Below are 13,321 nucleotides of genomic sequence, written 5' to 3'. Positions count from 1 at the left end.
ACCAAATACCATCATCATCATCATCATCATTATTGCCCTACAGCAGCCATTTTAAAGGCAGTTTTTGCACCTCAGCTCCTAGCTATAACAGAAGGACCAGACTACAAATCTAAATAGCTTGAGCTCTTTGGAGAAACATGATGACGATTAAGGACAAGAGTAGGTCATTTCCTTGGAGAAAAAAAAATCAATTAATTAATGACATTTATTGAGTGCTTACTTTGTGCAGACCACTGGAGAAGCATTTAGGAGTATACAATAGAGAATGTAGAAATGGCCACTGCCCTCGAGGAGCTTAAAACGTCCCCCTACAGCAAATATGTGATGGAAAATCATCAGATGTAGGTGAGTAAATCCAAAAAAGATTAGGGGCTACAGCAATCTAAAAACTAAACAGCTGGCTACAAGACAATTCCCTTAGCTTACAAGACAAGGTAGGCCCGCATGTTGCAACGCCCTGGTGTGGTAGGAATTTTGAGGTCATCTTTTCACTAAACTCAACACTGGTCAGACCATTACTTGGACATTGGTTATAGATCTAACTCTGTAACTACAGAAAACTTGGTCCAAAGCCTAAATAAATAATAGAGATAATGTTGGTATTTGTTAAGCACTTACTATGTGCCGAGCACTGGACTAAGCGCTGGGGTAGATACAGGGTAATCGGATTGTCCCACGCAAGGCTCGCAGTCTGAATCGCCATTTTACAGATGAGGTAACTGAGGCACCGAGAAGTTAAGTGACTTGCCCAAAGTCACACAGCTGACAGGTGGCGGATCCGGGTATAGAATCCATGACTCTGACTCCTAAGCCCGTGCTCTTTCCACTGAGTCACGCTGCCCACTGATTCTCTCAAGTCATGTTCTTACGAACCCCTTCGGAAACACCATAATATTCGTGAAACTTGATTTTTTCTATGGGGAAGTATGTTGTCTTTCCCCCATTGAAAAACCCTTGACTGTACAGTCTACCGATTTGCTCGTGCAGAAGACTCACCAGTCTTCACTTCACAGGACAAGACCCCTGATAATGATAAGGCTGCTGGTGGAATGAGGAGCCATTATGCTCTATCTGTGTCCCTCCATGTCAAAAATCCTTGTATCCCTGAAATCTGAAATACCCTATTTTTAACAAGAAGTGTTGATTTAGTCTCTCATTGGCATATACTTGACTTTGGCACCCAAGATGGCCGAGGAAAGCATCCCACCCCAGCCCAGCTTCTTCTTCAACCCCAGCACGCAAGGAATACCCTGAAGTGTACACTCCAATTCTCTAGACCACAGTCATCTTATTAAACACTCCTCAAGCCCCATTTCAGGAGTTGAGATATTCTTTCCTTTCCCTGTCTTTACTCTCCTCAGTGAGTATCTTCAAATCAAGTAGTTGGAAGAGTGTTCCCCAAATGCCTGGGATCTGCAGAGTCCATTTCTTCATGTTTTCAAACAGCTCTTGGACAAGATGGGGCGGGGAGGGGGAGAGGAGAAACCCAAGGGAAACAGCTGATTAGATTCTGGCATGAAGGACTAAACATCTGCTTCAAACAAAAGACATCTGCATATTTCACATTTATTTTTCATAATTTACAGAAGCAACCTGCCAAAATCCAGCAAGGGAGAATACACTAGCACGTAATTAGCTTAAAGTTTGCTTGCTTTAGAAGTATTAGCATGAAGCCCAGTAGCTCACCTGGGAGGACATCAAGGAATGGAGATAACTACAGTTTGATTTTGCAAATTCAATTTCAGGTCTTGCATGCCAGAATAGTAGACCCAGCGTGGCCGTGTTCAGAGAGGAGAAGTCAGGGTGCCAGGAAGCCTCCTTCGGGGGTCTCGTCCCTTTGTCAGAGTAGTTCTCACCGCTACCCCCCACCCCGCAACACCACCCCGCCAAATTACAGGATGGGGGGAAACCACTGCTTATGAAATATGATTTTTGCTATTACCACTTACCCCAGGTTAGGCATCACTGCAAAATTATATGACCTGTAATTTAAACTTAGTTATGCCGAGAGTATAGAAGGCGTAGCAAGGGATGCTATGCGGGACATTTGGAGTTTTCAAAGCATCTGAAAGTCGTTAGCTACAAAAAAAAAATACTGGAAAATTGATTTTGTTGCCCAGATTATAGTATGTTTAGAATATGTGATGAAAACATAAAGTGAAGTATGTAATGAATGATATGAACAGATTTAATGAATCCTGGTGGAATGGCTGCAACATATTATCCTCCCTCAGTGAACTCCCCATTCCCAGTTAAATTTCAAATTCTGAAAGGCCATTAGTGAGTGAGATAACTAAAGCTCTCTCAGTAGTGAAAGGGCTTTGATGATATACAAAACAATGGATTCCCTCTTCTTTCGAAGTCGGCAGATCCCCACCCCCATTCTAATTAAATGAAAAGGATTCAGATGGAAGAACTCGGATGATTTTACCTGCTTCACGTCTAGGAAAATTACTGGGTCCTGAACCCACTGTGTAGACATAGGACCAAATGTGGAATCCTGAGAAATCAGATCTTTTCTGAGGGGGATAGACTATATAGTCCCTTCCTTGCAGCTTCTTCTTCAAGGCAGGCAGTTCCCAGTTTCATATAGACACAGTAATAATAACGGTGTTTCTTAAGTGCTGACTATGTACCAAACCCAGGGGGAGAACAGAAAATACTTAATCTCCATTTTACTGATGAGGAAACCTAGGCACAGAAAGTTGATTGACTTGCCCAAGGTCACTCGGCAGGCCAGGGCAGAGCCGGAATTAGAACCCAGGTTCTCAGAGGCCCAGGGCTGTGCTCTTTCCGCTCCGCCTCCGTGACAAGCTCGAGAGCTACATAACCTCAGGGAATGTCGGGGGCCGGGGTCTCTTCTAGCAGCCTATAGTCTATTCATGGGTAAACCCAGTTCTCTGGTGATGTGAGGACCGCATTCTCCCGGGGCCTCCCATTAAGAAAAACTCGCTTTGAAGCGCTCACAGCATCTGACCCCTGCAACACAACCGTTTCTTCCGGCTATCACCACGTCCTAACCAGACAGGCTTAATACTAATACGTGCGGCATTCGTTAAGACCTTGCCGTGTGCCAAGCACCCTACTAGGGTAGGCGCAAGATAATCAGGGAGGCCCCAGGCCCTGCCCCAAGTGGGGTTCACAGTTAAAGTGGGCTTGAATCATCCAAAGAACAACTGCTCGGCCTAACGTCAGGTTCTAGCTGGACTGTAAGCTCCCTCTAGATCATAAACGCATTGTGGAGAGGCACTGCGTTTGTTATACGGTTATGCCGCACTCATCTAAACGCTCAGTACGGTGCTCTGGACACAATCGGTGGTATTTACTGAGCAACTACTGTGTGTCAATTACCGCACTAGCCACTTGGAAGAGTACCAAACAGTAGAGCTGATTGACACGCTCCCTGCCCACAAGGAGCTTATTGTATCTTGCGAATCTCCCGCCGCAAGTCAGAAGATGACTCCTAAAGGAACTCAAAAATGCCCCACAGATCAGCTTGAGCTATCTGCCCTCACCTCTCGCTCTCTCGAGTCTCTAGAATGAGGGCAATTCTTTCCAGGATGGCTATTGGTAACTCCTTCACCCAGCAACTGGGCTGAGTAGAAAGGCTGCATAGATAACTCCATATAATAAATCATAATAATAATAAATCAATCACAAATAAATAATCACCCAAGACTTACTGACTTTGCACAGATATAGATGACTTTACACACACATGCACACACAGAAGAGTCAGGGATGACTTAAGCAGAGGTAAGCCACCTGTGGCTCTTTCGAAGTCTAAGGGAGGCTCCCAGAGAGCTCCCCAAGAACATCGACTTCCTGCGTCTGAGATGGCCCCGAGCCAGGTTTCGTCCCCACCCACCTCCTCCAGTGGCCCTCCCAGGCTATTCATCTTCCCACCCATCACTCCCAACCTAGCCCCCACCCATCATTAGACTGTGGAAGAGGTGGAGCACGGCAATAAAACAGTCGTGAGCTTCGGTGGCGGCGGCCGAAAAGGAGGGAATTGCCCAAGCGAGGGCCGGGAGGGACAGACTAGTTCCTGATGCTGCCGGCAACTTGCCACGGCCCGGCTCTAACCCTTCCCCATCGCTCCCCGCCCCACCTCCCAGACTCCTTTAGTTACTCTGAACCTGCTCCGTTTCAGCTCTCAGGATCTGTTTGACCCTAAGAAACATTCGACAAGAAAACTCCCCTAGATGCAGATGATTATCAATCAATCAGTGGCATTTATTAAATGCTTATTGTTTTCGGAGCACTGTGTAAGCGCTTGGGACAGTAGAAGAGAGTCGGCAGATACGATCCCCTACCTCGACGGGTTTACAATCTAGCAGGGAAGACAGTCGTTAAAATAGAATTACAGGTGGCGAAAGCCACCAAATATCATTGACAAGCCATCTTAATGTGCTGATCTGCTGGGGGCACATTTTACCCTACAGCCTTTAGCCGAAGATTCTCTTTGCTCCCTACCTTCAAGTAAATTCAGCTGTATTTTGTAAATCTTGATTTCAAATTATCCATGTGTTTGTCTCACAGACCCGGCACAAGAGCCTCTAGGCAGTGGAGAATTCCGCGATGCTTTGGATGTATCCAGACCGTCGACGATCTTTGTGGTAGAAGGTTGAAGGCTTCCGGATCTCCTTTCCTGCTGGACTCGTTGGCCTCTGTACTTTGTGGTTTGGTGGATAGAACACAAGCCTGGGAGTCAGAGGGAGCAAGTCGGAAGGAACTGTGTTCTAATCTCGGCTCTGCCACGTGCCTCCTGAGTGACCTCGGGCAAGTCGCTTCACTTCTCTGGGCCTCGGTTACCTCATCTGGAAAATGGGGATTAAGAGTGTGAGCGCCGTCTGGGGCAGGGACTGTGTCCAGCTTGATTAACTTGTAGAAGTTATGTGGCTTAGTGGAAGGAGCCCAGGCTTGGGAGTTAGAGGTCGTGGGTTCTAATCCCCCTTCCGCTACTCATCTGCTACGTGACCTTGGGGAAGCCGCTTCACTTCTCTGTGCCTCAATTATCTCCTCTGTAAAATGGAGATTAAAACTGTGAGCTCCCCGTGGGAAAATCTGATTCCCTTGTAACTACCCCAGCGCTTAGAACAGTGTTCAGCACATAGTAAGCACTTATAAAATACCATCATTATTATGATTATTATCATCTAGCCCAGCACTTAGAACAGTGCATGGTATATAGTACGCACTTAAACAAGTACCGTAAAATTAATAATAATCATAATGGCATTTGTTAAGCACTTACTATGTGCAAAGCACTGTTCTAAGCACTGGGGTAGATACAAGGTAATGGGGGTGTCCCACATAGGCCTCACAGGTTTCATCTCCATTTTACAGATGAGGGAACTGAAGACCAGAGAAGTTAAATGACGCCCAAAGTCACACAGCTGACAAGTGGGAGAAGCAGCATTAGAACTCATGATCTCTGACTTCCAAAAACAGGCTCTTTCCACTAAGCCACGCATATTACTTTACCTTTCCTACTATGTCTGTTATCAACCAATTTCCTACTTTATTTTTAGATTTTCGATCCCCTGAAGAGGCAGGGACCATGAGACAAGACTATGAGACCCATAGGAGACAGGGACTGTGTCTGTCGAGTGACTCTTTCCCCTAGATTTGTAAGCCCCTGGACCGGAAACTCATGGAAACTCACAGACTCAGGCCTACCAGCTCTGTTATATAGCACTCTCCCAAGCACCGAGTACGGTGCTCTCAATAGAGAAAGCACTCAATAAATTACCATTGATGCTAAATATCCCAGTACTTGGTTCATAGTAAGCATCACTAACGGTAATAATAATAATAATGACGATGGTATTTGTTAAGTGCTCACTATGTGCCGAGCACTGTTCTAAGCGCTGGAGTAGATGCGGGGTAATCAGATTGTCCCACGTGAAGCTCACAGTCTTCATCCCCATTTTACAGATGAGGTCACTGAGGCACCGAGCAGTGAAGTGACTCGCCCAGAGTCACACAGCTGATCGGTGGCGGAGACGGGATTAGAACCCATGACCTCTGACTCCCAAGCCCGGGCTCTTTCCACTAAGCCACGCTGCTTCTAACCTAATGCCCACTGCACTTTCTCATTCCTGGGGCTTTTGTGTAGAAAAATAAAATGGATCATGACAGGTCTTGAACGAAATAAAGAAAATACCCATCGATAGCCTTTAACACCACCGTAATTTATCTTACTCAAAAGGGTATTTATATCTTTAACACGGATCACTACTCGGTCTTAAATTTTTGAAACTATTTTTGCCTTTTTGCACTTGTTTTAAAATTTTTCACTTTGCCCCTTGAGTAAATTAAGACCAAAGGTAAATTAAAATAGAGGAATTCTGCATAAAGAGAATAAATAAACAGAAAACAGATTGCCAAGCCGGAATGAAAATAAGGCTTGCCAGCCAATCTGTTAAAGGAATGCTACAAATGTGAAGTGTTTACAATTTTAAAAACATTAATCATGTACTCACTCTGTTTATTTAGCTATCTATGTTTTTCATGTAACTCTGACTTGAAAATGTGTAAGCTGTTTAGAATTAAGACCCAAAATGGAGCCAAATGATATTTTGATTGTTTATATTACTATAGCTTGGCTTAAAACTTCTGAGTCACAGTCTTTTCATTTCAATTCACACCTTTTTGTTATTATTTTGAGAGGTATTACATCTCAAAAGGACTTTCTTCTACCACCAACAGCCGTAGGTGTCTTCAGAGTATGAAATCGCGGAAGAACTAAACTAAAATATCATTTGGGTATTTTCTGCCATTTTACCTCCTCATCATTCGCTCAGCTCCACATCCTCATACTTCCAGAAAGTTTCATCGACTTTGCAGGAAAAATGGCTTTGTCTGATTTATTGTTTTAGTTTTCTTCTGTATGGTCATGAAGTGCCTATGTGCCGCTCAGGTCTGGGGTAGATACAAGATAGCTGAGTCGGACACAGTCCCTGCCCCATATTATGCTCACAGTCTTAATCCCCATTTTACAGATGAGGTAACGGAGGAACAGAGATGGAAGTGACTTGCCCAAATTCACGAAGCAGACAGATGGCCGGAGCCGGGATTCGAACGCAGATTATCTGACTTCCAGGCCCGTGCTCTTTCCATAATCTACACTGCTTCTTTTTGAGAAGCATGTACGCGTTTGGCAGAAGGAACACCTATTAAGGTACAGCTTCACCGGATACTAATACGCACCTACAAACATAGGCAGAGGCGGTGCTCGACTATTCAGATTATAAGAAATGACACCTTCCTACACTTCAAATTTACATCTGGTTCAGGTTATGACATAATATCCAACTTCACACCCCAAGTCCACTGGTATCTTTTTAAACCTCACCCCTCCCTCCTCGCTGCTTCATTTAGCACTTCCTTGCAATAGCAATAGCAATTGCAATAGCGCAATTGAATTTTAATACCAAGCTTTCTTAGAGCCCTCTCTCCCGTTACAGTCACGCTCTAGTTTTGCAGCTCCCCGCCAAGTTTACCATGGCCCAGACACCTCCTTCCTTTGACACTCTGACTCTTTAACTTTTGAAGTACTTTATCTGTCTTGAAAATAGAGATCGAAAGCCCGTTTCAACAGCTGTCTGTACTCTGGTATTAGATCGACGATAGGTCTTTGGACTGTTGGCAAATGGTGTCTTTTTGATGAAAAGGATGTGAAAGATAACATTCAAGAATTAAATAGTTATATAAGTACGCAAAAATCCACTTCAGAATTCATTACTTGTAAATATTTACACTGGTATTTGATCACGCAACTATATTTATTGTGCTTATATCACGTGCTTGTACTTATAATAATCTGGTCAAATTTTGGGATCTTGGGAGCCCATTAATGCATTTTACATTATTTCCTATGGGAAACTATATTTTATTTAGCGTTCTTTGGCTTAACGCTTTACGTTCATGGACCCAATTAAGAAAGTTAACCGGGCAGTCTGAGAGTGTTTACTCAGCATTATCTAACTAATTTATGATAAAATCATGCAGGAGGTGCCTAGGTTGAAGAAGTTTAAAGTTAAGACGGACATTTACGCTTCTTACATTTTCACCATTTCTGCTTTACCACACAGTGGTTTTGAGTTTATAATAATAATAATAATGTTGGTATTTGTTAAGCGCTTACTATGTGCAGAGCACTGTTCTAAGTGCTAGGGGAGATTTACAGGGTAATCAGGTTGTCCCAGGTGAGGCTCACAGTCTTCATCCCCATTTTACAGATGAGGTAACTGAGGCACAGAGAAGTGAAGTGACTTGCCCACAGTCACACAGCTGACAAGTGGCAGAGCTGAGATTCGAACCCATGACCTCCGATTCCCAAGTCCAAGCTCTTTCCACTGAGCCACGTTGCCTCTCTAAGTTTATCACGCCAGCCTCCTTTATGGCACTTGATCTGGTAAGGCCAGGGGAGTGAGGGAGATGGCAGAGGGCAGGGGGTTGCATATGACTGTCACAGGGAAAAAAGAGAAACAATTTTTCAAACTCCGATGGCGGGGGTTGTGGGAAGATAATAATAATTATAATAACTATTATAATATATATAATAATAGTATTCATTAAACACTACACGTTAAACACTTACAGAGAAGCAGCGTGGCTCAGTGGAAAGAGCTCGGGCTTGGTAGTCAGAGGTCATGGGTTTGAATCTCAGATCCGCCACTTGTCAGCTATGTGACCGTGGGCAGGTTACTTCACTTCTCTGTGCCTCAGTGACCTCATCTGTAAAATGGGGATTAACTGAGAGCCTCACGTGGGACAACCTGATTAACCTGTATCTACCCAAGCTCTTAGAACAGTGCTCTGCACATAGTAAGTGTTTAACAAATACCAACATTATTATTATTATGTGTCAAACACTGTTCTAAGTGCTGGGGTAGATGCAAACTAGTAATAATTATAGTATTCATTAAGCACTTACTCTGTGCCAAGCACTGTTCTAAGCCCTGGGGGAGATACAAGGTAATCAGGTTGTCCCAGGTGGGGCTCACACTTTTTAATTCCCTTTTTTCAGATGAGGCGACTGAGGCCCAGAGAAGTTAAGTGACTTGCCCAAGGTCACACAGAAGACAAGGGGTGGAGACGGGATTAGAACCCACGTTCTTCTGACTCCCAGGATCGTGCTCTATCCACTAGGCCAAGAGGACAGGATGATGGGCGACCTGATCACCGAGTGGCTTCACAAAGAAGCTTTTTACTACCAATGAGCTAAAAGCTGACTGCACCATCATATGGAGTCTCACTGGACTCGATATAAATACATTTTTTATTTGCTCTTTCTTATGTTTCTAGTGCAACTCCTCCCCTCTTCACTCGTCGATCGTTAGCCCACTGGGGGCCAGGATACCTCATACGTGGTATTTTTTTCCCGAGAGCTGAGAAGAGTACTTTGCATATAGCAAGTGCTAAAGAAAAACAAAATGTCACTACGACACAGGTCACCAGATTCTGAACAATCCATTAAGCGCCATAAAGGGTCCGAATAAATCACCTTCTCCCTCCATGTGGAGAGAAGGGATTTTTAGAGAGAGCGAGTACACGCACAAGCCTGTATTTGCAAGATCTGAGCCATTGTGAGGGAGAGAGACAACAGAGAGAGTTCGTTCAAGGAGCTAGCTAAATCAGGTTATGAGTTCAACAGAGCCAAAGATAGGGGAGGGATTTTTCTCCAAAAGCATTTTGAGAAGAATCTTTTTGCAGTAAATCTGAGATACAGACACCCAGGAGGAAGGCCCGTTTCACTGAGTCGATCACTTCCCGGAGGGAATGGCTACTCCAGTTGGATGCAGTTCCTCGTCTCAGTCAAATTGCCTGCCCTGAATTGCTACAGTTTGCACACGTATCCATGATAGAGTGTTGGCAATTGAGTGGTTTCAAAGAGGAAAATATTCCTGCTCTGGGTGGTGATTGTTTTTTTCACGAGCTATTTCCTCCACCAGGCAGGATTATTACTTCATCTCAGTCCTCTTTCCTTTCCTCCATCACCCAAATCTGTCATTTATCACCGTGCAAGCATGTCATTCCCAGGGGGTTACCAAAAGGCAGAGCAGCTCAAAGATGCTCCCTTGTTTTCACCGCTTCAGCTGCTTTACTTCAGAGTCCCTCCCGCAGCGAGGGATCGGACGCGGGGACTTCTACACTTGCCGCCCCGTTCTCTGTGGTGGAGAAAAGCACGGTGTCAAAAGTGATGAAATCAGCAGGAAGTTTAAATGTGCTCCTGCTGATTGAGCAGTTTATTTCACCTGAAGTAAACATAGCCATTGGCCGTGACTGGATCGGGGAAGCACGCTTTTTTGAAGAAGACCTGTCGTTTGAAAAAATCCATTCTTTGCCCAAATCTGCCAGGGGCAAGCCAAACGTAAAGCCTCAACCTAACAATATCTTTGATCACGTCAGGCAGAAGAGAGCCCCAGTCTCCTCCTCGGGGACCCTAACATCGACCGGTCTGTCTGATGGCCGACATCTTAGCAGCCTTCCCCTTCTCCCTCTCTGCGATTCTGCCGCTCCACCCAACTGCCACTCTGTTTGAGCTCAGGAAACTTCGGAGAGTCCAGAGAGCTGGAGGCAGGGGGAGGGAGAGGTGGTGGAGAGCTGAGGTGAAAGAATCTATAAAAGACTTAACTTGTTATTTTTTGTTAATATCGAAACTGTATTTCGTTACCTGTGGCCCATCTGAATGTGACCAATCCACTGAAAGAATCCACTTGTTTCTGACAGAAAATGATAATAATGATGATGGTGGTATTTGTTATGCTCTTATTATGTGTCAGGCACTGTACCGAACAAATCGGGTTGGACCCTGACTTGCCCAAGGTCACTAAGTAGACAAATGGGGGAGTCGGGATTAGAACCCATGACCGTCTGACCTGACCTTCTGAGTCCCAGGTCTGTGCTCTATCCGCTACACCACGAGACACCAACGTGGGCAAATTTATTGTCAGCTGAACAAAAGGAGCCTTTGTTACTTGTGCTGACACAATCAATGGTATTTACTGAACCCTAACTGTATGCAAAGCAGTGTACTAAACACTGGGCAGAGTACAATACAACCAAGCCCCGTAGGGCAAAAGTCATCTTAACAGGAGTCTGAGATGTGACACATAGCCTTAGACAGAAATCTAGCTTCCTGGGTAGATACGCAGGATTCCCAGCTCCAAAAATGTGACTTTTTTCCTCATGAGGCCACGTCTGTCCACTGCTGAACAAATTTGGCCGCTCCTAAGAGTCGGCTGTGATCCTAAGACTACTCCGTGTTGGTCTGACGAGGTACAGTGGATGAACGGCACTCAGCTAATCCTTTCTCCACACTACTGAAGGAGAACAGTGTTACATACAAGGTTCAGTACTCATCAACCTATTCTAACTAAGGACGTAACCAGGAGTGTTTTCTATGATCCGGGAAATTCTTCCACTCCAACTGGCTAAGAGCATCATAAAAAGACTTTAATGTTTCAAATATGAGGTAACAATGAGCAGACTGTTGATAATATTGTCAGTTCCCCTTCACAGGCAAAATCTGAACGTTGCCTACGGACACAGTCACTGCCTCCAACTTTATAAATGATGCTTATTTAAAGGGGAGTAGGGAGCCAAAATGAGTAAACTTTGGATAAAGTATGAGGAAAAGTTAGAACTATAAGACCCAAGTGATTGACATTTACAAGGCAAATGTCCAAATCATCTTCTATTTCTCCTGATTTCAAGAATGGATGAAGGTGAGCGAATGCCTGTTTACTTGTTTTGATGTCTGTCTCCCCGCTTCCAGGCTGTGAGCCCGTTGTTGGGTAGGGATTGTCTCTATTTGTGGCTGAGCTGCACTTTCTAAGTGCTTAGTACAGTGCTCTGCACACAGTGAGTGCTCAATAGATATGACTAAATGAACAAATGAATTAAATTTCTGTTCTCCCTCCAATTTAGACCGTAAACCCTTCATGGGCCATGGCCTGTGTTGAACCAGATAATATTATATCTATCCCTGCGCTTAGTAGAGTATTTGGCTCAGAGGTAGCGCTTAACAAATACTTCAGTTCATTCATTCATTCAGTCAGTCATATTTATTGAGCGCTTACTGTGTGCAGAGCCCTGTACTAAGCTCTTGGAGAGTAGAATTCAGCAATAAAGAGAGACAATCCCTGCCCACAACGGTTATTATAAAGACCACTTACCGTTAGCCAACTTCAGAAGACACAGATTTGCATACAAGAATATTTATCAAGAAAAAGTATTAAAATCACCCAGGATACTGAATGTTTTCTGCTGCAGGGATGATTTTTTAAAAAGACTATTGGCCTTTTAACTTTAAAACTTTTAAAAAAGTTTTTTAAAAGGGCAATAGAACATTTCTTCATTCCTTCCCGATCTCACTCGTTTTGGTCATATTCTTTTAATCTCGCTCGAGGGTGCCCGGAGATATTTAAAGCTGGCTGGAGCCATCCCTCCTCATGGATCAGGTGGAAAAAACTTTGACGTGATCTTGAAAATACATCTACATTATGACCAAATTAACACAGTGTTCTTCTTCTGCTCACTTAAAATGAACTAGTGATCTTTTCAGCCACATGAAAGGATGGATAAGCGGTCTCTGTGGGTGGGTGGGTGAGTTGGGGCGGAAAGCGGGGGGGGATGTAAGTACCCCACATTTCTCCTCAAAACCTCCACTGATTTCCTGTGTCTCTCCACATCAAATAAAAACTCCACCCACTTGGCTTTAAGGCTCTCCACCATCTGCCCCCACTTTAGCTATCTCCTGTCTTCATTTCACCCAACCTTTTAGCTGTACCTCATCTGGACTCTCTCACTTCCACGTCCTTCCTCCCGCCATTAGAACTCCCCTTCTCCCCGCAACAGACCGACCACAACTCTCTCCAAATACAAATCCCTCCTAAAAATCCTACCACCTCCAACAAGCTTCCCGCAATTCATTTCCCAACCCCCAGAGTCATAGTGTTCCTTCAGCCCATGTACGGGCTTTTTTACAACCTCCTCAGCACTCGTGTACATATGTGTTCTCGGATAACTAATTCTGACCGCAAAAGCTGTAAATATTCTTATGCTTTCTCCCCAGTGCAGAGTACGTTTCTTGTGGGTAGGAAACATGTTCATCATGTGCTTAGTACAGTGCTCTGCACGTGTGCTCAATAAATACAATTGATTGATTGCTCCAATTTGGTGCTCAATAAATGTTACTACTATATATAGGCAGGCAAATACTTTATCAGTGTATATATATATATAAATACATATATATCATAACTGGATACACAATATATATATACATACATTCAATAGTATTTATTGA

This window comes from Ornithorhynchus anatinus, chromosome 9 (genome assembly GCF_004115215.2).
Source record: "Ornithorhynchus anatinus isolate Pmale09 chromosome 9, mOrnAna1.pri.v4, whole genome shotgun sequence".
Taxonomy (NCBI): Eukaryota; Metazoa; Chordata; class Mammalia; order Monotremata; family Ornithorhynchidae; genus Ornithorhynchus; species Ornithorhynchus anatinus.
This window is presented reverse-complemented; position numbering follows the sequence as displayed.